We start from the raw sequence: 25632 nt of genomic DNA, 5'->3' as shown, positions 1-25632 counted from the left end.
TTTTCTTCTAAGGCGATGTCCTGCTGGGCAGGACGCATCGCTGTGTTTGACCCCTACCAACGACTTAACAGTCTCAACGCCCGCCGAGATCATTATACAGGTCGCTGATCGTTACTGCGTCGTTGGTAAGATCTGACTGTGTGACATCTCACCAGCGACCTCCTAGCGACTTACCAGCGATCCTTATCAGGTCGCATCGTTTTTGGGATCGCTGGTAAGTCATAGTAACATAGTTTGTAAGGCGGAAGGAAGACATTATGTCCATCTAGTTCAGCCTATTTTAGTGCCGCTGTTCTCCAGTGTTGAACCAGGGGAAGGTAAAAACCCAGAGTAGGAGCCAATTTTCTTCAGAGGGAAAAAAAGAGAATTTTGTTTACTTACCGTAAATTATTTTTCTTATAGTTCCATATTGGGAGACCCAGCCATTGGGTGTATAGCTTCTGCCTCCGGAGGACACACAAAGTACTACACTCAAAAGTGTAGCTCCTCCCTCTGAGCTTATACACCCCCTGGAGAACCAGATCTAGCCAGTTTAGTGCAAAAGCTGAAGGAGAATAGCCACCCACAAGTAAAAATAGAGCAAGAACCGGAACAACCGGAGCCTCTGTCTACGACAACAGCCGGTGATAACACGCGGAACAAGAAACTGCCAACAGGCAACAGGGAGGGTGCTGGGTCTCCCAATACGGAACTATAAGAAAAAGAATTTATGGTAAGTAAACAAAATTCTCTTTTTCTTTATCGTTTCTATGGGAGACCCAGACATTGGGACGTCTCAAAGCAGTCCATGGGTGGGAATAAACAGAAAAACTGAGAAGTAGGCGGAGCCTAACTTCACAAGTGGGCGACAGCCGCCTGAAGGATGCGTCTGCACAAGCTCGCATCTGCCGAAGCATGAGCATGCACTTGGTAGTGCTTTGAAAAGGTATGCAGGCTAGTCCAAGTGGCAGCCTGACAGACTTGCTGAGCCGTAGCCTGGTGCCTGAAAGCCCAAGAGGCACCGACCGCTCTGGTCGAGTGTGCCTTGATCCTCGGCGGGAGAGGCACCTGAGAACACTGGTAGGCATCCGAAATGGTCGACCTAATCCAACGGGCTAAGGTCGGCTTAAGGCTGCTTTACACCAGACAATCTATCGTGCGATAGATCGTCGGGGTCACGGATTTTGTGACGCACATCCGGCATCGCTGGCGATGCCGGCCTGTGTGACACCTCCTAGCGACGCAGTATCGCTCACAAATCGTGAGTCGGGTACTGCTCGCTAGGTTCCATAATATCGTTTAATTTAGTTGACCATCGTTTCCGTGGTAGCACACGCCGCTCCGTGTGACACCACGGGAACGATGAGCAGCTCACCTTCCTCCCGCGGCCGCCGCCGGCTCTATGTGGAAGGAAGGAGGTGGGCGGGATGTTTATGTCCCGCTCATCTCCGCCCCTCCGCTTCTATTGGCCGGCGGCCGTGTGACGTCGCTGTGACGCCGAACGTCCCTCCCACTCCAGGAAGTGGACGTTCACCGCCCACAGCGAGGTCGCACGAGAGGTAAGTATGTGTGACGGGGGTTACTAACTTTGTGCGACACGGGCAGCGATTTGCCCGTGACGCAAAAAGGACGGGGGCGGGTACGATCGATTGTGAAATCGCACAATCGGTCGTACCGTGTAAAGCAGGCTTTAGAAGCAGAAAGGCCCTTACGCCGACCTGTGGTTAGCACAAAAAGAGAGGTGCACCGCCTAAAAGCAGCGGTGCGAGACACATAGATCCGGAGCGCCCGCACCAGATCCAGAGTATGCAACGCTTTTTCAAAGCGATGAACAGGAGCCGGACAAAAGGAAGGTAGGGTAATGTCCTGGTTAAGGTGGAAAGGAGAAACCACCTTAGGGAGAAAGTCCGGAGTCGGACGGAGAACCACCTTGTCTTGATAAAAAAACAAAAAAGGTGACTCCGAAGAGAGCGCAGCTAAATCAGAGACTCTCCTGAGGGAAGTTATGGCCACTAGAAAGACCACCTTCTGTGAAAGACGAAACAAAGAAACCTCCCTAAGAGGCTCAAAGGGGGGTTTCTGCAAAACCGTGAGAACCAAATTGAGGTCCCAGGGATCCAAGGGCCGTCGGTAAGGCGGAATGATGTGAGACGCACCTTGCATGAAGGTGCGGACCTGAGCCAGCCGGGCGATACGCCGCTGGAACAGCACTGACAGAGCCGAGACTTGTCCCTTGAGAGAGTTGAGGGACAGTCCCAGCTGCAGACCGGACTGTAGAAAAGACAGAAGGGTCGGTAAGGAAAAAGGCCAAGGAGAATGGCCGGAAGAGCGACACCAGGACAGGAAAATCTTCCAAGTCCTGTGATAGATCTTGGCAGAGGAAGACTTACGGGCCCGAGTCATAGTGGAGATGACTTCAGGGGGAATAACAGAAGCCGTCAAGATCCAGGACTCAAGAGCCACGCCGTCAATCTGAGAGCCGCAGAATTCTGGCGGAAAAACGGACCTTGTGAGAGAAGGTCTGGACGGTCCGGAAGATGCCACGGCACCTCTACGGACAGATGAAGCAGGTCTGGGTACCAAGCTCGCCTGGGCCAGTCCGGAGCAATGAGGATGACTCGACGGCCCTCCATTCTGATCTTGCGCAGAACTCTGGGAAAGAGAGCCAGAGGGGGAAACACGTAGGACAGATGAAACTGGGGCCAGTCTTGAACCAGAGCGTCTGCTGCAAAGGCCTGAGGATCGTGGGAGCGAGCCACGTAAACCGGAACCTTGTTGTTGTGACGGGATGCCATTAGGTCCACTTCCGGAGTGCCCCACTTGCGGCAGATTGACTGAAACACTGCCGGATGCAGGGACCACTCGCCACTGTCCACGGTTTGACGGCTGAGATAATCTGCTTCCCAGTTTTCCACGCCTGGGATGTGGACTGCGGATATGGTAGACTTGGAGTCCTCCGTCCAATGAAGGATGCGTTGAACCTCCAACATTGCCAGGCGGCTGCGTGTCCCGCCTTGGTGATTGATGTAGGCAACCGCTGTCGCATTGTCTGACTGGACTCGGATGTGCTTGCCCGCCAACAGGTGGTGAAAGGCTAGGAGAGCTAGAAGCACAGCTCTGGTTTCCAGCACATTGATCGAGAGGGCTGACTCGGACGGAGTCCAAGTGCCCTGCGCTCGGTGGTGGAGACATACCGCTCCCCAGCCGGATAGACTGGCATCCGTGGTGAGGATCACCCAGGACGGGGCCAGGAAGGAGCGCCCCTGAGACAGAGAGAGGGGCCGAAGCCACCACTGAAGAGAGCTCCTGGTCTGTGGCGACAGAGCCACTAGCTTGTGCAAGGAGGAAGGCCGCTTGTCCCAACAGCGGAGAATGTCCAGCTGCAGAGGACGCAGATAGAACTGGGCAAAGGGAACAGCCTCCATTGACGCCACCATCTGACCCAGCACCTGCATCAGGTGCCTGATGGAATAACGGCAGGGCCTCAGCAGAGAGCGCACCGCCAGTTGGAGGGACTGCTGTTTGACTAAGGGCAGCTTCACAAGTGCCGGCAGAGTCTCGAACTGCATCCCTAGGTACGTGAGCCTCTGGGTCGGAGACAGAGTGGATTTGGGCAGATTGACAAGCCACCCGAATTGGGCTAGAGTGGCGAGAGTGAGCGAGACACTCCGCTGACAGTCTGCGCTGGATGAAGCCTTGACTAGAAGGTCGTCCAGGTAAGGAATCACTGCCAACCCCTGGAGGTGCAGAACCGCAACCACTGCTGCCATGACCTTGGTGAATACCCGAGGGGCCGTGGCTAACCCGAAGGGGAGAGCCACGAATTGGAAATGTTCCTCTCCGATTGCAAAACGTAGCCAACGCTGGTGTGAAACTGCAATTGGCACATGCAGATAGGCATCTCTGATGTCGATGGATGCCAGGAAATCCCCTTGGGTCATTGAGGCAATGACTGACCGCAGAGACTCCATGCGAAAATGCCGCACCTGAACATGCTTGTTGAGAAGCTTGAGATCCAGGATGGGCCGGAAGGAAACGTCCTTTTTGGGGACTAGGAAGAGATTTGAGTAGAAACCTCTGAACCGTTCCCGAGCGGGAACCGGTATAATTACTCCGTTGGCCTGCAAGGATGCCACGGCCTGAGAGAAGGCGGCGGCCTTGGAGCAGGAGGGAGTTGACAGAAAAAATCTGTTTGGCGGGCTGGAAGAGAATTCTATCCTGTAGCCGTGGGAGATGATATCCCGCACCCACTGATTGGAGACGTGTTGAAACCACACGTCGCCAAAGTGGGAGAGCCTGCCACCGACTAAGGACGTTGCTGGCGCGGACAGATAGTCAAGAGGAGGCTGCCTTAGAGGACGACCAGTTGGAGGAAAGAAAGGAACGAAACCTCGACTGATTCCTACCCTGGACAGGTTTCCTGGTTTTGATTTGTGGCATGGAAGTACTCTTCCCGCCAGTAGCCTCCTTAATAATTTCATCCAGCTGTTCACCGAACAGCCTGGACCCAGCAAAAGGAAGTCCAGCAAGGAACTTCTTCGAGGAAGCATCTGCCTTCCACTCTCGAAGCCACAGGATCCTGCGGATAGCGAGGGAATTAGCCGAAGCCACCGCAGTGTCGTGAGAAGCCTCCAGCAAGGCAGACATGGCATAGGATGAAAAAGCTGAAGCTTGGGAAGTTAAAACAACCATTTCGGGCATAGATTCCCTGGCGAGGGAATGCATCTCCTCTAGAGAAGCAGAGATGGCTTTGAGAGCCCACACTGCTGCAAAAGTTGGGGAGAACGAGGCCCCTGCCGCCTCATATACAGATTTGGCCAAAAGGTCGACCTGGCGGTCAGTGGAATCCTTAAGAGAGGTGCCATCAGCCACTGATACAACGGTCCGGGCTGATAGCCTAGACACCGGAGGGTCTACCTTTGGTGAATGAGCCCACTCCTTGACAACGTCAGGTGGAAATGGAAACCGGTCATCAGAACCACGCTATGGGAAGCGTTTGTCAGGACAGGCCCTAGGCTTGGACACAGCGGCCTGAAAACTGGAGTGGTTAAAGAACACACTCTTTGTCCTCTTAGGCGAGGTAAACTGGTGCTTTTCTGCCAGAGAGGGTTGCTCCTCTGATACTGGCGGATTGAGATCCAGTACAGAATTAATGGACGCAATCAAATCACTAACATCTGAGTCACTTTCGGACAGATCAATGGGGCACATGGAGTTAGCCTCCGAGCCCCCTGTAAAGTCATCCTCCTCGTCCCACGAGTCAGCATCTGAAACAGAGCCGCGGGACGAGGAAGGAGAGGGAGCCCTGCGTCTCCTTTTAGGAGGACGGGGTCTGGGACCAGATGATGAATCCTCTGTGAGCTCCGCTGAGAGAGCCCTAGCAGCAGAGGCACCCTGTGAAGGGGGCTGATGCATGTTCAGCAAAGTCCTGGACAGCTGTCCCATGGAGTCGGCAAAAGACTGGGAGATAGACCTAGAAAAGGATTCTACCCAAGCCCGGGGTTCAGCCACAGGGACTGGAGCAGCCTGAGAGACCACTGGGGGGGCGATTCCAGGCTGAGACATCGTCAGGTTAGAGCAGGCATCACAATGTGGATAGGTGCTCGGTTCAGGCAGTATGAGCTTACATGCAGTGCATACTGAATACAGCTTTGGAGCCTTGCTCCTCGTGTGAGACATGCTGCTGAAGTGGGGGCTCTGCCAGAATGACCCCCAGAGAGTATATACAGAAGGTCCACAACCGGAGGTTGTGGCTTACCAGACCGCTGGAGCGGTTTGTGTGCCTTCCAGATCCCAAAGCCCGGACCCCCAAGCACCTCAGCAGGGATGCTGCAGCCAGTGCTGATCGCAGGGAAGAACGCTGAGAAAATGGCGCCGGAGTGAAGAGAGGGGGCGGGACTCACTCTGAGAGCGGGATCTGGAGGGCCATAGACACCTACAGGGGAGGAGACATAAACTCAGTGAGGAGTGTCTCCCCCCCTGTGTAGAACGGCTGCTGGGCGGAGCCGCACTGTCCCTCTGCATGAATGACATGCGAGGGCAGTGAAACCGAAAGTAGGCCTCCGGCGAAGCCGGGGCCTAAATTTGAGCGGTGCGGCCGGCGCGCAGGCACCATCGGCGCGGTTCTCAGGCGACAGCCAGAGAACCCGCCGGAAATGTCACAAAAATCACTCAGCACACTCTCCCACAACAATAAAGTACAAGGGACCCCCATATATAAACGTCTCAGGTACTTAGCTTGCTGAGACGCAGGGTTCCAAGTCCCTGGGGGCGAGTGCTCCGGTCCAGCAGGATCCTGAAGGGCTGCGGATGGAGACCGGTCTCCTGCCAAGCATGGAGAACCGTGCTGGCTCCCACTTCAAGCCAGAGCCCAGGAGGGATGGTGAAGGAGCACGGCATGTAAGGCTCCAGCCTTGGAATCAACCTTAACAGCACCGCCGACACAGTGGGGTGAGAAGGGACGTGCCGGGGGTCCAGGCTTGGACCCGCTTTTCTTCAAACTCTTTCCAAAAATGAAAAATCAGATGAGAATGCATGTGTGGATGTATGCCTCCTGAACACAAAGCGATAAACTGGCTAGATCTGATTCTCCAGGGGGTGTATAAGCTCAGAGGGAGGAGCTACACTTTTGAGTGTAGTACTTTGTGTGTCCTCCGGAGGCAGAAGCTATACACCAAATGGCTGGGTCTGCCATAGGAACGATAAAGAAATATTCTTTCCCGACTCCTAATCTGGGTCAACTATCTACCTGTAATATAATGTTATTCATAACTTTCTATACTGTTGCTTTCAAGAAAATCATCCATTCCTCTCTTAATTTCATTCAGTGAGTTGGCCATCACTACTTCCCCAGGAACAGAGTTCCAGAGCCTCACTGCTCTTACCGCGAAGAACCCTCTTCTAAGCTGATGTAGAAATTTTCTTTCCTCCAATCGAAGAGAATGCCCCCTTGTTCTTGTCACAGTCCTTGGTACAAACAGATCATGGGAGATATCTCTGTATTGCCCTCTGATATACTTATACATATTTATTAGGTCTCCTCTAAGTCTTCTCTTTTCTAGAGTAAATAGACCTTATTTTGATAACCTTTCTGGGTATTGTAATGCACCCCCTCAACTTATTATTTTAGTTGCCCGTCTCTGAACCCTTTCAAGTTCTTTAATGTCTTTCTTGAGCACCGGCGCTCAAAATTGCACACAATACTCCAAGTGTGGTCTGTAGTCGTCGTTAAATGTGACGGGGGCTTAAGAGTATTGTTATTCACTGACATCAAGAAAGTATCTTAAAGGGATTGTCTGGGACTTTAAAGCTGATAACCTATGCCTAGGATAGGTCATCAATGTCTGATAGTTGGGGATGCGACACCCGTCAACCCTGGCGATCAGCTGTTCCCGGTGACGCCGTAGGCCAGAACTACTCAGTTGCGGAGCTGCACAGCTGAAGAATAAGAATGTTAATTCTTTTACCAGCTTCACGGTTTGCGAATACTGAAGTGTTTAAAAGAAGTAACATAAGACGGAATATGTGCACAGCAATGTCATTCTGACATTTATTTCTATAAGCGGTTTTACGGTGCTTTTTTATGCCGATTTCAGGCAGAATGTGTGCACATACCCATATAGCTGGTTACTCTTTATTTACGGGAATCTGGACGAAATGTGCTCCGAATGACTAAAATAAAGCCAGTCCGTTCCCTGGTATAAAAACATGAATGAAGCTTAAAGTCTAGCTTGTGAGTACTGGGATTCTCTTTTAATATTATAATAGGACCGGAGGCATAGGGATTCTGAGACGGTGCAAAACTGTAAGGCTAGTTTCACACTTGCGTTGGACGGCTTCCGTAGCATTGCGTTGTGTGACGGATGCAACGGATGCGTTGCATATAGTGGCACAACGCAATGCTACGGATCGTACAAAATAACGGAAAGCGTTATTTATTTATTTATTTACAGTACCAGCAGCCGACTATTGTGAACGATCAGCTGATCGCTCTTAATAGCCGGCGGCCGAGCGCTCTCACATGTCGGCGGCCGAGCGCTCAGCTGAGCGCTATAACATGCCGGCGGCTGGGCGATCAGCTGAGTGCCCTGACATGCCGGCGGCCGAGCGCTCAGCTGAGTGCCCTGACATGCCGGCGGCCGGGCGATCAGCTGAGTGCCCTGACATGCCGGCGGCCGGGCGATCAGCTGAGTGCCCTGACATGCCGGCGGCCGAGCGCTCAGCTGAGTGCCCTGACATGCCGGCGGCCGGGCGATCAGCTGAGTGCCCTGACATGCCGGCGGCCGAGCGCTCAGAAAAAGAGAGCATGCGCAGTGAAAAATAAAGGTTTCCGCTGCTCAAAAAAACGTTAAATGCAGCGTTCCATCCGCCCGGCGCAGCGTCAAAATAACGACGCTGCGTCGTCCAGCGGATGCAACGCTGACACTTGCGTTACAGTGCGTCGTCCATACAAGTCTATGGAGAATAGCGCAGTGCGTTAACGGACTGCGCTATTCTCCATAGTGACGGACTGCGCTGAACGCAAGTGTGAAAGTAGCCTTAGGGTATGGTCATACGAAGTAAAACACAAGTAATAATATTCCGATGCTCAGCATGCTGGGGCAGAAATTCAGGACAGAGCCTTGGACTTCTGCAGATCCACAGCTTGAGGTCCTTTGGTGGTTAATCCTACTTAGTTTTCCTAGAAATGACTTCAAGTAATGTCATGTAATTGAAAGTTCTGTTGGCTTAAAAAAGAAACCCAAGGCCATATGAATTGCAAATTGGTCTTCAAATTAAAAATAATGCTACATTTTGCATGGGGTATTTTATGTGGAATCTGCTTCAAAATTCACAATAACATAGCCTTACAATAACTTGTCATTTATGTCACGTTCTCATGTGACAGGAGTTGGGGTGGAACAGCGCCTTCTCAGGCCGGGATCACGTCAAGTATGTGCCCCAGTTCATGCAATACAGAAAAAGGGAATTCGACATCCACCTGCAAGAGCCATTGACTTCAAAGAGGACAAAAGAGACCAGACACAATGGCGTAGCTGGAAAAAGGTCAAAGCAAGTTCAAAGTTTCATATTTTGAACTTTATTTGCCTCTTTGAAGACAATGGTCCATCAGGGAGATGTCTGTATCTTGAATTCTAAAAAACAGAAGATTTACAGGAAAAAAAGTTTTCAAGGCAGAATCTCCAGATGGAGTCATAAATGTGGACAAAGGTATGATGTGAACCTGTCCTCACTCACTAGGACCTGATGGCACATGCGAGCCTCTAAACTTTCCATTGCTCAGCACTCAAAGAGGCTGAAATTGTTCCTCATTCTTCTGTGGAAGATAGCTCTAGTTCAGTGAGATTGGATGGAAAGTGTCCGTGAGCAGCAATTTTCAAATTTTGCCACAAATTGTCAATGGGATTTATGTCTGCACTGTGACTGGGCCATTCACCCACATGAATGTGCTTTGATCTAAACTATTCCATTGTAGCTCTCACAATATGTTTAGGGAAGTTGTCCTGCTGGAAGGTGAACCTATGCCCCAGTCTCAAATCTTTTGCAGCCTCTAACAGGTTTTTTTCAGGATTGCCCATAACTCCATCCATCTTCTTATCAACTCTGACCAGCTTTCCTGTCCGTGCCGAAGATAAGGATCACAACAGCATGATGCTGCTACCACCATGTTTGATGGTGGGGATATTGTTTTCAAGGTGATGTACAGTATTAGCATTCTACAACACATAGTATTTTGCATTTAGGCAAAACGTTCTAATTTGATCTCATCTGACCAGAGTACCTTTTTCCATGTTCTGTTTTTTTTTAACTTCTTATGAAAATTAATTTGCGTTTCCCCGCATGCACTAGTATTCTCAAACACATTATCATCATGAGAGCTGGGGCTGCACACATTACTGCATCATTTCATGCCCTGAAATGAAGTATTATCATAGGGCTGCATTGTGGTCACTTACCAGAGCTTCTGTCACTGCCGTCCACAGTGATGTCCTGTTTCAGTAGCGGTGATACAGAAGTGACAGCAGCTTCTTTTGCGCCATCCTGCATCTTTAGTCCACACTGTATCTGTCCCCATTGCCTCGTTCACTGAAACAAGTCATTGAGGGCAGTAATAGAAGCAGGGTGAGTGACCGCACTGCCGCCCTATAGCTTCTGTCACTGACTTGAGACAAATCATCATCGGGGAGTGACAGAAGCTGGGTGGGTGACAGCAGCGCCACTGCCTGATGACGATTCATTTGAGGGCGGTGATAGAAGCTGTGTTGTGGTGCTGCTGTCACTTACCATGCTTCTATCACCCCCCCGATGACATCTTGTTTCAGTGAACTAGGCGGTGGGGACAGTAGCAGTGTGGACTGAAGATACGGGTAACATTAGAGAAGCATTTCTGGATCACTGAAACAGGACGAAGGCGACGGCAGTGAAAATAGCTGTAGTGACTGCAGGACCGCTCCCTCAATATGATTTAGTACACAGCAATATAAGAAGTAGTGGGAGTGAGAGCAGTCCAAGTGCTATACTGATAATCTGTTGGAGAATACCCAGTGCATGCCGGAAAACATAAACAAAACAAATTGTCATTGGCAGAAAAAAGCAGACAGAAAGTTAGAGTAGAGAAGGAACGGTAGGGATTTGTGGACTGAGGCACATTCGAAAAGTGATTAATTATTGGATTAAATCGACATATAGTATGAAATTCACTAAGTTTCGGACAACCCTCTTTAAGTAGAATATTAGGCACTTATTTATGTCAGATAGCTGTTTATAGAATATTTTCTATTGTATAAACAACTAAGATAGCCATGGGACAAAAATACATTTATATTAACATGGTGAGGAAGGAAAAAGCAACAGCCAGGCCAAAATTACATATACCCGATCTCTCTTTACATGGACAGGTGGTACTTAGGTCACCACACATACAGTGCCTTGCGAAAGTATCCAGCTCCCTTGAATGTTTCAACCTTTTCCCACATTTCAGGCTTCAAACATAAAGATAAAAATGTTAATATTATGGTGAAGAATCAATAACAAGTGGGACACAATTGTGAAGTTGAACGAAATTTATTGCTTATTTTAAAAAAATGTAAAAAATAAATAACTGAAAATTGGGGCGTGCAATATTATTCGTCCCCTTTACTTTCAGTGCAGCAAACTCACTCCAGAAGTTCATTGAGGATCTCTGAATGATCCAATTTTGTCCTAAATGACTGATGATGATAAATTTAATCCGCCTGTGTATAGTCAAGTCTCTGTATAAATGCACCTGCTTTGTGATAGTCTCAGTGTTCTGTTTAAAGCTCAGATAGCATCATGAAGACCCAGGAACACAACAGGCAGGTCCGTGATACTGTTGTGGAGAAGTTTAATGCTGGATTTGGTTACAAAAAGATTTCCAAAAGTTTAAACATCCCAAGGAGCACTGTGCAAGCGATCATATTGAAATGGAAGGAGTATCATACCACTCCAAATCTACCAAGACCCGATCGTCCATCCAAACGTTCATCTCAAACAAGGAGAAGATTGTTCAGAGATGCAGCCAAGAGGCCCATGATCACTCTGGGTGAACTGCAGAGATCTACAGCTGAAGTGGGAGAGTCTGTCCATATGACAACAATCAGTCGTACACTGTACAAATCTGGCCTTTATGGAAGAGTAGTAATGAAAGTGTCGTTTAAAGTTTGCCACAAGCCACCTGGGAGACACACCAAACATGTGGAAGAAGGTGCTCTGGTCAGATGAAACCAAAATCAAACTATTTGGGCCCAATGCCAAACGATATGTTTGGCGTAAAAGCAACACAGCTCATCACCCTGAACACACCATCCCCCCTGTCAAACATGGTGGTGGCAGCATCATGGTTTGGGCCTGCTTTTCTTCAGCAGGGACAGGGAAGATGGTTAAAATTGATGGGAAGATGGATGGTGCCAAATACAGGACCATTCTTGAAGAAAACCTGGTGGAGTCTGCAAAAGACCTGAGATGGAGATTTGTCTTCCAACAAGACAATGATCCAAAATATAAAGCAAAATCTACAATGGAATGGTTCACAAATAAACGTATCCAGGTGTTAAAATGGCCAAGTCAAAGTCCAGACCTGAATCCAATCGAGAATCTGTGGAAAGAGCTGAAAACTGCTGTTCACAAACGCTCTCCATCCAACCTCACTCAGCTTGAGCTATTTGCAAAGGAAGAATGGGCAAGAATTTCAGTCTCTCGATGTGCAAAACTGATAGAGACATACCCCAAGCGACTGCAGCTGTAATCGCAGCAAAAGGTGGCGCTACAAAGTATTAACTTAAAGGGGCCGAATAATATTGCACGCCCCAATTTTCAGTTTATTATTTTATATAAAAGTTTAAAATAAGCAATAAATTTCGGTCACCTTCACAATTGTGTCCCACTTGTTATGGATTCTTCACCATAACATTAAAATTTTATCTTTATGTTTGAAGCCTCAAATGTGGGAAAAAGTTGAAAAATTCAAGGGGGCTGAATACTTTCGCAAGGCACTGTATATGACCATCAAATGATCCATTCACTATGGTTCTGGCTGGCCATTATCTCAATCATCTGGACATGATATATTTTGGTTTATGGAATTGTATGGCTTCCTTGTCATTATACCTTTATTTTGCTACAAACATTTCCTTAAACAGAAAAAGTACACATTACTGCCACAACCATATGGAGTTTTGTGAGATGTATAAAATTTAATGTGCTTTTTGCTCTGAATATTTAAAAAGAAAATGATGATATTTTGTTCAAGTCAAATACCAGTGAACGTTAGTGGATGTTGTTTTACATTGAAGAAGAATATTGTCACAATACTACAATGTTACATGTTATGGCTTAAAAGTGCATGGCAAGCAAATCCCTGAGAAGCCATTAACATAGCCATTTGTTGAATTCCCGCCACTGATATGTATAACAGCTGAATGATATCTATACAGTGGAGTAAGCACATTTACCCAACACCAATAACAATCTTTATTGTCCAGAAAAGTCCATCCTTAAATTAAACCTCAGAGAAAGAAAATAAAAGTTCACGTCGTATCCGGGGATGCAGCGCATCCACTTCTGCCATAAACCATACGCAGCAATAAATTAATAAATTCTTCATGTTTCCTGTAGAAAAAGAAAACAAATATTAGGAATGAAATTAGGAAAACAAAAATAAATGTCATTGCTAAATCTCCTCTATTAGCACCAGAAAAGGCAAAACTCCTATATCACACATGGCCCAAAAGAAGATCTGTGATTTTGACTCCTTATTCCTTAACAACCCATGTTCTTGGCACCATTGCTTTGAAGGCTTTTATTGAACTATGTGCAGACAGCTTTTTTGAGGCATTTTTCTGATCAAAAGGCCAGAAAAAACTCTTCCAAAATGTTTAAAAAACTCTATAAAATGTAAAAGTCCTTGAAAAAGCAGAATTTCCCTAAAGGGGTTTTCCACTACTTGGACAACCCCTACTCATTCCCCTTGTTTGCCCACTTAAAAATAAATAAGCCTATATTCACCTCCGATGCAGCAACGGTTAGAGCGATGTCTGAAGTCGTGTTCCCAAGGCCCACGTGATATTGTAATGACAAGCGGGCCCTGTGATCCATCAGCGCCGGTTTCTTTCACCCAGCCTTCAGATATTTGAGAAGGAAGTCAGTGCAGTACTCACATCCTGCTCAAATGTCCAAAGGCTGAGAGTCAGACGCCGGGCACCGATTGGTCACAGGGCTTGAGTGTCAGAACAATGTCACGTGGGCCCCGGGAAGGCGACTTCAGACATTGCTGGCACCGCGACCGCATTTTAAGTGAGTATAGGCTTATTTATTTTTGTGGGGCGAACAATGGGAATAAGAAGGAGCTCTCCTAGTAGTGGACATCCCCTTTAAGGGGTTTTCAACTTGAAATACTCATCGTTTTTAAACACCTCAAAAAAACCTCTTTCATTGCACCGATTATATGGAGGCTGCCATGGTGCACCTTGAGATAGTAATTCTTGACTAGAATCCTACCAGTCACAGACATTACAGGAATGTCTGGTCTCTATTTTTCAATCACTTATTGCTGTTGTTTAATCACACAGCTCAGTGTCCCCTGGCGTTCACAAGACATAAACAATGTCCACTGCAAACAATCAATGTCCACTGCAGACAATCAATGTCCATTGCAGACAATCAATGTCCATTGCAAACAATCAATGTCCACTGCAGACAATCAATGTCCACTGCAGACAATCAATGTCCACTGCAGACAATCAATGTCCATTGATTGGCTGCAGCCTTTACTTTTCTGCTAGTGCGGACTTCTGCGCTGATAGAAAATACTGAAGGCTGCAGCCAATTAAGTACCACTGATTGTCTGCAGTAGTCACGAAACATAAAAATGTCATGTGACCGCCAGGGACACAGAACTGACAGTAGAGGAGCGGCGCTGGTCTGGGAGGTAAGAAAGCAGCTTTTATATTTTATGATAAACACTGGAGCTATTAAGAAGATCAGGCTGTACATTACTGGACAATCCCTTTCTGCTACACTTGGTGATTGATGCGTACTAATGTAGCTGCAACCACAATTCTACTTAAAGGAGCACTCCTGAGATTTTATGTCCCCTCTATTAGCAAATAGTAATGAGCATGGAGAGAATGCATTGTACTACTTCCCAGTCACGATCTTGCTGTTTCCAGTGTCCCTCTGGTCTGCTCGGCACCGAAGACAATGTGTGATCTATTAGGCTATGCGGATGTATCCGCAGGTACGAGCGCATGTTTCCCGCAGCTGCCCGCCGGTGTCCGCAGCTATTTTTAGCTGCTAGATTACAGCGGAATAGCTGCGGGAAGCATGCGGACATTCATGCGGCTTACCTGCGGACATCCCGGCCTCTTATCTCCATAGCGGAGGGCCGGGACATCCGCAGGTAATTCCGCATGAATAATTGACATGCAATTATACATGCGGATGCCTACATCCGCAGCATGTTCGGCAGCTGCTCTTTCCGCAGCGTGGACACAGCACTCCCCATGTCCCATAGGATAACATGGGGAGTGACTGTACATGCTAAAACCTGCGGATTTATCTGGAAAATCCAGAAAAATCCGCAGGTTTTCCGCGTCAAAATCTGCAGAAGCAAGCTCCCGTGGGCACTTAGCCTTAGGTCACAAAAACCTTGAGTGCTCCTTTAAGTCCCTTTTTAGGCAACTGATCACCTGGCAATTGTGCTAATAAAAATTCCTATCTAACCTTTGTGTGTCCTATTACTTAAGGCTTCGTCTCACTAAGCGACATCGCTAGCAACATTGCTGCTGAGTCACGGTTTTGGTGACGCAAAAGCGATCTTGCTAGCGATGTCGCTCTGTGTGACATCCAGCAACGACCTGGCCCCTGCTGTGAGGTCGCCGGTCGTTGCTGAATGTCCTGGACCATTTTCTTCAGAGGCGTTGTCCTGCTGGGCAGGACACATCGCTATGTTTGACACTGTGTGACAGGGTCACAGTGACTGCTGAGATCGTTATACAGGTCGCTACTGCAACCTGTATTGTTCCTGCATTGCTGGTAAGGTCTGACTGTGTGACATCTCACCAGCGATCTCCCAGCGACTTACCAGCGATCCTTATCAGGTCGCATCGTTTTCGGGATCGCTGGTAAGTCGCTAAATGTGACGGGGGCTTTAGAGAGCTTTCTAGTCTGTAGAAAAGCGCCTATTTTCTTAGGTGGACCCTCTAGAGCTCCTAACATTGCTCTCTATACCCAGGCAATCCTTGGCTAGATTAATGCTGAGCGACTTCCTGCTGCATTGTTCTACAGGCTTACATACAGCAAAGGAAGGCAGTAACGTGCCGGTAATTGTTACCACCATGTTAACTGATTATTCCAGTACTAGCGCTACAAGACCTTCCAAACAATGTTATCAATTCAAAATTGTGCGCTAATCACAAAGTTGCTTTTCCTTCATAGGGAAGTTACACTGTATTTCTGATTGTAATCCAATTTAACCATGAATAGTGGCCTGTATAACAATAGACTTCAAGTGCCTGTTTCAAAATTAAGTTTTATTTATATAATTTCTTGCTTCGATGTGTTTTTGCTGCTTTTATCTGTGCTGTTGGAGAACTGTGGACCGAATCAGTCTCCTTCCCCTCCTGGCAGCGCTCAATTTCCTTGCAGAAGTGTTCTCAACTACACTACCATGCTTCTACTGAGACTCTGCTCCTTCATCACAAGCAGGGAAGAGGGGATCATTATCCAAAGGACTGACTGTGGGCAGAGTGGCTGACCATGGCTGCCCATCTGTTCTCAGCTCATTAGGTGGAGGCACAAAATGCTATATATTTTGAATACAGAGTAAACATCATAGCTCTTCACCGGATCATTGTTGCCAACAAGTAAAGGGCAAACATTGATCATTTTAATGATGAATACAATAAATGTGACATGTAGCATTATCAACATGTTTCGAACCTTTCCTCTTTATATTACCAGGGTATATAAGAAGGATCTACACATACCCAATTTCATGTGATTTCTATGGGATATGTTTCTGGGAGTTCCCTTTTAATACAGTTTTCTCAACCTATACTGACAATCTTCAATAAAAGCTCACAATACCATATTTATGCTGCTTTATGACTCACTAAAATGTTGTAAATATTAATGTTGGTCACAAAAAATCTTGTGAAATATATTTAGTATCAGACTAAAGGCCCTGTTACACACAGAGATAAATCTGCGGCAGATCAGTGGTTGCAGTGAAATTGTGGACAATCAGTGCCAGGTTTGTGGCTGTGTACAAATGGAACAATATGTCCATGATTTCACTGCAACCACAGATCTGCCGAAGATTTATCTCTGTGTGTGACGGGGCCTTAAGTTGCCAATTTCCTCCTATCGGGAGAAAACGGAAAACACTATTTATGTCTTAAAGGGAACCTGTCAGGTGCAATATGCACCAGAAGCATGAGCAGTTCTGGGTGCATATTGCTAATCCCGTCCCTGGATACACTAGCATAGATAAAGGGATCTTTAGAAAAAGTATTTATAAATATCTTTTCCCGTATGCTAATGAGTGAGGGGATTAGTCCCCTGGGCATCAGTTCCTCTGGCTAGTCGGCTCCATTAGCATGTTAGTACAATCCTGTGGGTGTGCTATCATGCTAATGAATGTGCAGCGTCACAGGATGATCTCTCACCTCTCCGCCGCCATCGCGTCCAATGCTGGATTTCGGCTCAGTGCGCATGACCCTGGAGTTTGGGTCATGCGCACTATGAAGCCTGGTGTATGCGTCCTGGCTTCAAACTGAAGTAGTGCGCATGACTGGAACTCCAGGATCATGTTCACGGAGCCAAAATCCAGCGTTGGACGCGATGGCAGCGGAGAGGTGAGATCATCCTCTGACACTGCACATTCATTAGCATGATAGCACACCCACAGGGGCTACTAACATGCTAATGGGGCCGACTAGCCAGAGGAACTGACGCCCAGAGGACTAGTCCATGCTCATTAGCATAAGGTAAAAGATGTTTAGAAATACTCTTTCTAAAGATCTCTTTATCTATGCTAGTGTATACAGGGACGGTTAGGCAGGGATTAGCAATGCATAATGCAGAACTGCTCGTGGCCCGGGGGCATATTGCACCTGACAGGTTCCCTTTAATCACTATTTGTAAGCTAAAACAAGTTTGTTTTTTTTTCCTTATTGAAGGCCCTACTCATGATTTTAGCTTTCAAATATTCCAGTATACTGCACCAAGGCCAGGGTCACACAGCTACGCTATAACTCGGGACAATCGGGTCTCCAGATTGTGGCTCCTTGTGCCCATCCATATAGCAGGCGAGTGCAAGAGCTGCCTGCTATTGACATGTACTAATCTGGTAGAATGCATCAGGCTACTGCATACTCCAATTTATTTTAACACCCATTAGTCCATGGAAAAATCACTGCTGTCCACAGGCATACTGGTTATTATGGGATCAGTTTGCTGTCTGTTGAGCACATGGACAGCACAATGACCTGGCCTAAAGCAGTGATCTCCAATCTGTGGCTCTACAGCTGGGGCACATTTGCTGTCATGGCATGCTGGGACTCATAGTTTCGCAGCAGCTGGAGAGCCTCAAGTTGTAGATCACTGCAAAGAAAAAAGAAAAGAAAAATTTGACACAAATCCTTAAGCCTATATGTAGATAAGTCACTTTGAATTACATTGGGCTGATATAGCGTACTGTGCAAACATAATGCTGCAAAATAACAATGCTTTAAAAAAAAAATATAGAAGTGTTAATAGTTTATTTCGATCAATTTACAAAATGTAAAGTGAATAAGCAAAATTATAAATCTAAAGCCATTAAATATTTGGTGTGACCACCCATTGCATTCAAGACAGTATGACAGCTTTTGAAGGAATTCAGCATAACATCATAGAGAACTGACCATAGACGTAGGCTTGAGCCAATCCTTCTGTCTATTCCCACAAAGACTTGATGATGAGATCATGGATCTGTAGGGACCATATTCTCAGTTCAGGACACCTTACAATTCTTTGCACTTCAGATAGTTCTTAATGATATTGGCTGTATGTCTGGGGTCATTTTCCTGCTGCCTAAAGGGAACCGGTCACCAGTTTTTCGGCCTTTAAGCTGCGGCCACCACCACTGGGCTCTTCTATATAGCATTCTAATATGCCGTATATAAGAGCCCAGGCCGCTGTGTAGAACATAAAAACACTTTATAATACTCACCTAGAAGGTCGCTCCGGTGCACACCAGCGCCTCTCCTTTCGGCGATCTTGATCTTCCTTAATCTGAAGCCGCCGTGCATGACGCGGCTACGTCATACACACGCGCCAGCATTGAGGTCCTTCGCAGGCGCACTTTGATCTGCCCTGCTTAGGGCAGATCAAAGTGTGACGTCCTGGAAAAAACAGGTTGTCACAGGAGACTGCATCCATCCTACAGATGCAGGACTCTCTCCTCCTTGCCTACCAACACAAACCCACACACAGGTACAACACCAGTGGGCGGGGCCAGGCAGATGGTGATGCCCACCTAGGGGTCCTGAGGTGTCATGGGAGGGAACACAAACAGTTTAGTGCAGACAGAGGAAGTGAGAGGAGTGAAGTGGTAGTCAGGGGTTGTAGCTCCTGGACTACCGGACTACCTGAGCTGGCTAGGTGGCAGACGGCAGAGCAGGGCCACAGGCGATGGAGATCTGGTCACGGGAGACCTTAAGTGGACCGGGGCAGGGTTGTAGCCCGCCAGTGCTGACAGCAGTAATCCGGTCTGGAGGCCGTGACCAGTCGGGGTGCCTGGACCCTAGGGCGAGGACAGCTTAAAGCCCCTTGTCAATTAGCCAGCAGGGTACAAGATTCCACGTCTTGTCCCACCAGTGAGCCCAGATAGAGCGAGACGGAAGCCCAACGCGGGGGATAGGGCGTCTGCAAGTGCCTGCAAAAATCCCAAGGGTCAGATCTCGCGGGCAAGAGCTCCCACAGCAAAGACACCAGGGTGGACTTTTCCCCTTTCATGCGGACTAGTCACCACACAAGATAAAACACTGAAGTGCAGGAGGAAGGGCCCCTGTCCTGTCAACCGGTGTGTGGGACTCGAGCACACCCCTCCGGAGGCTACCGGTATCCGGCACTTGGTTTACTACTTGGACTTTGAGTGATTTATTTCTACACAGTGAGTACACCAGTGTCATCCGGTCCAGCCTGCAGACGGCGCCCCAGCACTGCACACCACCTACACCTGGGCCCCGAGACAACACCTCCCCTACCCGTGCAGGGGATACCATCCTGCTGCCCCGCTCCATCAGCCCTGGGCGTCCCATACAAAGGCAGTGGCGGTGTCACCAACCATCCCCACAACCCACGAGTGGCGTCACTGACAAACTCTTCCCCTGTAAATACCCCCTTTATTACGTTGTGGGCGACGGGCTGCTGCATGAGCCCTGGATCCGGCTGCCACTCGAGCCACAGACACGATCCCGGATCAGAGTGTCCCGAGTAGCGTCCCCCTGGTCGTGGCCTGCGCCCCCGCCCGCGACAAAAGTATTGTAGTGCGCCTGCGCAGGACCGGCGAGTGTGTATAACGTAAACGCGTCATGCACACAGGCTTCAGAATAAGGAAGACCAAGATGGCCGAAAGGGGAGGCGCCTGTCTCAGAGAATGGCGCCACCCATCGACTGGTGAGCACCGGAGCGACCTTCTAGGTCAGTATTATAATGTGTTTTTTATGTTCTACACCGCGGCCTGGGCTTTTATATACATCATGTTAGAATACTGTATATAAGAGCCCAGTGGTGGTGGCCGCAGCTTATAGGCCGAAAAAGTGGAGACAGGTTCCCTTTAAAGGGAACCTGACAGATCCAATATGCCCCCGGACCACGAGCAGTTCTGGGTGCATATTGCTAATCCCTGCCTGACCGTCCCTGCATCTGGTAGCGGGTCATTCCATGTCAAGTGAACCAATGATTTTTACCTCTATATTTTTAATTCTTTTGAGATTTTGTTATTTGGTAATAGTGTGTCAGAGAATGCAAAATGTGAAGAAAAACAAATTCTAGATTTTTTTTTTTTTTTTAATTGATTTTGAAAGTTCGGAAAAAGTGCGAATTTCGGTGTTGCCTGCCTTTACATTTCTCCTCATAACTCAGGCTAGAAAAAAGATAGAGAAACTAAATAAACACCATTCTACTCAGAACTGTACAGGCTTTCACCAGATATGTCACAAGAGTATTTTTGTTAGTATTTTACCCATGCGAACGCAAACGCAAAATTTTAAAACAAATTTCCGAAAAAAAAGTTTAATTTAAAAATTTCAAAAATTGCACATGACGCCATGCCTGGACATGGTCACTTTTGAACAAACCATTCTCTACACAGGCATCAAGGGAGTTGGTGTGCTACAATATTGGTGAGTGTGTTTAAAGTTTGAGTAACTTTATATTAATAGTTTAATGCATTTCTTATTAAGAGCTAATACACACACAGCACTATTCTGAGTGATCATTGTTCATAACCCCCCCCCATTCATTTCAATGGAGTAAACACATGCAGTGTTTTTTGAAACACTCACAGAGTGAGTAAATCACTGCTTGCTCAACTGTTAAATGCTGCATTTATTGCAGTGATCTATCACTATTTATATGAAAAAAAAAGCTGCCATTGTTTTCACTAGCGATTAAAAAAAACTAATGCAGATATAGTGAAAATTGGGTAGAAAAATGCTGCCAAAACTGCAGCGTTTATCCACAGACAGAAAAAGCTGTGTGTGCGCTATCCCTGAGGCCGGGGCCACACGGGGACTACTGCGATCCTCGCATGACACTTGGCTCATGCTGGCAGCACAGCGGGAGCCGAATGTAATGCGAGTGTCACTGCGACTGAGGGCCAGTCATGCGAGCGGACCCCAGCTGCGGGGGACGGGCGGCACTGAGGAGGGGCGAGTCGGCACTGCAGAGGGGAGGGAGGGATTTATCTCCCTCTCTTCTCTGTAGCCAGATATTTCCATTCTCGCCCTGCACTCGCGGGACACCGGTGTACTGCGATCTTTCTCTCGCCCATAGACTTGAATGGGTGCGAGAGAAAACAGGATCGCACTGCACTCGCAGCATGCTGTGATTGTTTTCTCAGTCTGATTAGGGCTGAGAAAATAATCGCTTGTGTGTGCTGACACACAGGCTAATATTGGTCCGAGTGGAATGTAATATTTTATCGCATTCCACTTGAACCGATTTTCATGCCGTGTGTCTTAGGCCTAATACTCACTTTATAGTGACAGTTATATCTCAAGTGTACTGTAAATCTTTATTTTTATTACCCATCTTCCTTACTTAATATTATCTGTATTTTTCTCGCACAGCAATGGCTGCTACTTCTCAAGGAACAGCATTTTATAATATACTAGAAGGTTGCCCGATTCTAACGTAGTCTAGAATGTGTATGTAGGGTAGCAGATTGAATAATAATATAATCAGCAAGTCTTGAATAATGATGGTTCATTTCTTGCTCGTTGGTCTCCCGCTGTGCAGCACGCATCTGCGTATTTGACAGTGAGAGACCAACGATCTGAATGGGCAGGGAGCCGGCGTACACTGGTAACCATGTTACACAATTGGGTAACTATGCAAAGCGCTTTGCTTAGTTACCCGATGTGTACCATGGTTACCAGCGTACGCCGGCTCAAACACACATGTGCCGGGAGCCGGGGGTAAGGTGGTAACCATGGTACACATTGGGTAACTAACTAAAGCGCTTTCCATAGTTACAGGATTGTGTACCATTTGTTACCAGCGTACGTCGGTAAGCTGATAACCATGGTACACATTGAGTAACTATGCAAAGCGACAGTGCTGGTTTATTTTTTGCTTGTTGGTCTCCTGCTGTGCAGCACGCATCGGCGTGTTTGACAGTGGGAGACCAATGATCTGAATGGGCAGGGAGCCGGGTTAAGCTAGTAACCATGGTACACATCGGGTAACTATGCAAAGTGGTTTCCATAGTTACCCAATGTGTACACTGGTTAACAGCGTACGCCGGCTCCGGCACACGTGTGCCGAGAGTCGGGGTAAGCTAGTAACCATGTTACACATTGGGTAACTAAGCAAAGCGGTTTCTATAGTTACCCGATGTGTACCATGGTTACCAGCGTACGCCGGCTCAGGCACACGTGTGCCGGGAGCCGGGGTAAGCTAGTGGTTTCACACATCTGGCTTTTCTTGACTTTGTCGGATGCTGCGCGCTCCTGTAGGCTGGTTTCAGACGTCCGTGTTTTAGGTACGTGTGACATGCGTTTTGTAACACGGATGTCACACATACCCATGTTATTCTATGATGTGCTTCACATGTCCATGTTTGCACACAGACCGTGTGACTTTTCATGACCCCGCACGCACACACGCAGGTATCTTCGGCAGCACTGATGTCACACAAATGGCACACTGATGTGATCCGTGCGACATCAGTGTAAAACATACCAGAGAAAATATGGGTTTTTTTAATAAAAATATTCTCTATTTACTTCTCTCCAGCGATGCTGTCTCCGGCTCTGCTGCCTCCCGCTCCTTATCGCCGCTCATTATACTCACTGAATATTCAGTGCCCTGAGGAGCTGGAAGCAGGAACAGCGCTGGGGACTTCAGTGCCGGGGACCGCATCACTGGGTGAGTGTACAGCAGAGTATGTGTGTGTGTGTGTGTGTGTACATGTGCGCCATGTGTCTGCTGTGTGTGTGTGTGTGTGTGTATACATGCATGTGCGCTATGTGTGTATGCGCTCGGTGTATCTATGTGTGTCTGCTATGTGTGTATATGTGCTCAGTGTGTGTGTGTATACATGCATGTGCGCTGTGTGTATGCGCTCGGTGTATCCATGTGTGTCTGCTGTGTGTGTGTATATACATGCATGTGCGCTGTGTGTATGCGCCCGGTGTATCCATGTGTGTCTGCTGTGTGTGTGTATATACATGCATGTGCGCTGTGTGTATGCGCCCAGTGTATCCATGTGTGTCTGCTGTGTGTGTGTGTATATACATGCATGTGCGCTGTGTGTATGCGCCCAGTGTATCCATGTGTGTCTGCTATGTGTGTATATGTGCTCAGTGTGTGTGTGTATATACATGCATGTGCGCGGTGTGTATGCACCCAGTGTATCCACGTGTGTCTGCTATGTGTGTATATGTGCTCAGTGTGTGTGTATACATGCATGTGTGCTATGTGTGTATGCCTCGGTGTATCCATGTGTGTCTGCTATGTGTGTGTGTGTGTGTGTGTGTGTGTGTGTATATATATATATACATGCATGTGTGGTATGTGTGACACGGACGTCTGAAGGCAGCCGTACACTGTACAGGACAGTGGCTGCGCCGCAACTTCCTGGTCACATGACAACACGTGATCGGAGGTTGTCGCGCGGCAACTGTAGTGTACACAGTGCACGGGAGCGCGCCGGATGCGACAAAGTGGAGAAAAGGTAAGCGACAGTGCTGACGTTTGCCGGGAGCCGGGGTAAGCTAGTAACCATCTTACACATCGGTAACTAAGGAAAGCGGTTTCTATAGTTACCCGATGTGTACTATGGATACCAGCCTACGCCGGCTCCGGCACACGTGTGTCAGGAGGCGGGGTAAGCTAGTGGCTTTTCTCCACTTTGTCTTGCGGTATGGGCTTCGGGTGCTGCAGCAGTCACCTGGGTGTCGGGCGTCTCCGTGTGGGTTCGGGGAATGCATGCGGGGGGACGGGGCCAGGGCGAGCATCCAATGCGTGAGGGGGCGGGGCCTGGCCAAGCGTCCAATGCGTGCAGGGGGCCGGGGCGAGCGGCCAATCCATGGGGGGGCGGGGCCAGGGCGAGCCGAGCGGCCAATCCGTGGGGGGGGGGGCCCATGCCGAGCCCAGCGGCCAATCCGCTGGTTGTCACCATAAGGACACAATTTTGGAGCAAGACAGACAGAATAAGGCAATTATATATATAGATGCTGTTGTAATCCATTTGAAAAAACTGGACACAACAAGAAAAAATCTTAGGCCTGTACAAGATTGGATGTTTCATATAAATCCATCAAGCAATGCAGGCATGAAAATTTGTGACAGTTGTAGAAAGCAACTTGCAAAAGAGAAAAATACTCTGCAGGCAGAACATTTCGAAGAACCTGTTACTTCCAACACAGAGGATTTTATAAATCCTGATTTAACAATAGAGTATTTCAATAAATCACTCTCTAACATCGAAGAATCGCCCATTGCAAAAAAAAGAATCCATTACCCAGGATACTGCCAACAAAATTAGAAAAAGTTACAAAAAAAATATAGATCCTTAACCTGGTAGGTGAAACAGTAGAAGGTGAAGGAAAAAATGACCCTGATTCAGAGATCATTCTGCAGATTAAAGCTACATTGAAATCCACCCAGAGCAGAAGAGAACAGTTGTTGTCAAGCAGAATTTGGAATTTGTGTGGATCAAGTTTATTAAACACATAAATGTTCCCACATCTGACAAAAATGTAGATATTATTGTATTTGATGATACTGGTCCACTGAACAAAAGTGCCCCTAATTTCTACTTTATGATTCCCATCATCTCCTCTAGATGGCAGCCTCGTAGGCTGAACTCACATCAGTTTGTTTCCTTATATGCAAAAAAAGACCCAAAACAATAAAAAAAAAAGTTCAATAGCCTATATAATATATCCATGTGCCATACATTACACAATAGAATAGCACACACACAAGTACATGTGAGTGCGGTCCAATTATCGGGATCTTCTACTCAACACTATTAGGGGTACTTTGCACACTACGATATTGCAGCTGCGATGTCGGTGGGGTCAAATTGAAAGTGACGCACATCCGGCCTCGCAGTCGATATCGTAGTGTGTAAATCCTTTTTGATACGATTAACGAGCGCAAAAGCGTCTTAATCGTATCATCAGTGTAGTGTCCGACATTTTCATAATTTCGCTGACGCGACGGTCCGATGTTGTTCCTTGCTCCTGCTGCAGCACACATCGCTGTGTGAGAAGCTGCAGGAGCGAGGAACATCTCCTACCTGCGTCACCGCGGCTCCAGCCGGCTATGCGGAAGGAAGGAGGTGGGTGGGATGTTTACCTCCCGCTCATCTCCGCCCCTCCGCTTCTATTGGCCGTCTGCTGTGTGACGTCGCTG

General features: G+C 47.7%; 1 protein-coding gene across 1 annotated transcript in view; it reads right to left on the bottom strand.

The window, feature by feature from the left end:
* Positions 1–12596: 12596 nt before the first annotated feature.
* The window catches only part of MFHAS1 (multifunctional ROCO family signaling regulator 1), a 120108-nt gene continuing 107072 nt past the window's right edge, over positions 12597–25632 (bottom strand). The window contains exon 3 of the mRNA XM_075352459.1: positions 12597–13107. The gene's annotated coding sequence lies outside the window, so the exon portion shown is untranslated. The remainder of the gene's footprint in view (positions 13108–25632) is intronic.

Source organism: Anomaloglossus baeobatrachus, chromosome 1, assembly GCF_048569485.1.
Source record: "Anomaloglossus baeobatrachus isolate aAnoBae1 chromosome 1, aAnoBae1.hap1, whole genome shotgun sequence".
Lineage (NCBI taxonomy): Eukaryota > Metazoa > Chordata > Amphibia > Anura > Aromobatidae > Anomaloglossus > Anomaloglossus baeobatrachus.
The sequence above is the reverse complement of the archived record's forward strand: the minus strand, read 5'-3'. Positions and strand labels throughout refer to the sequence as shown.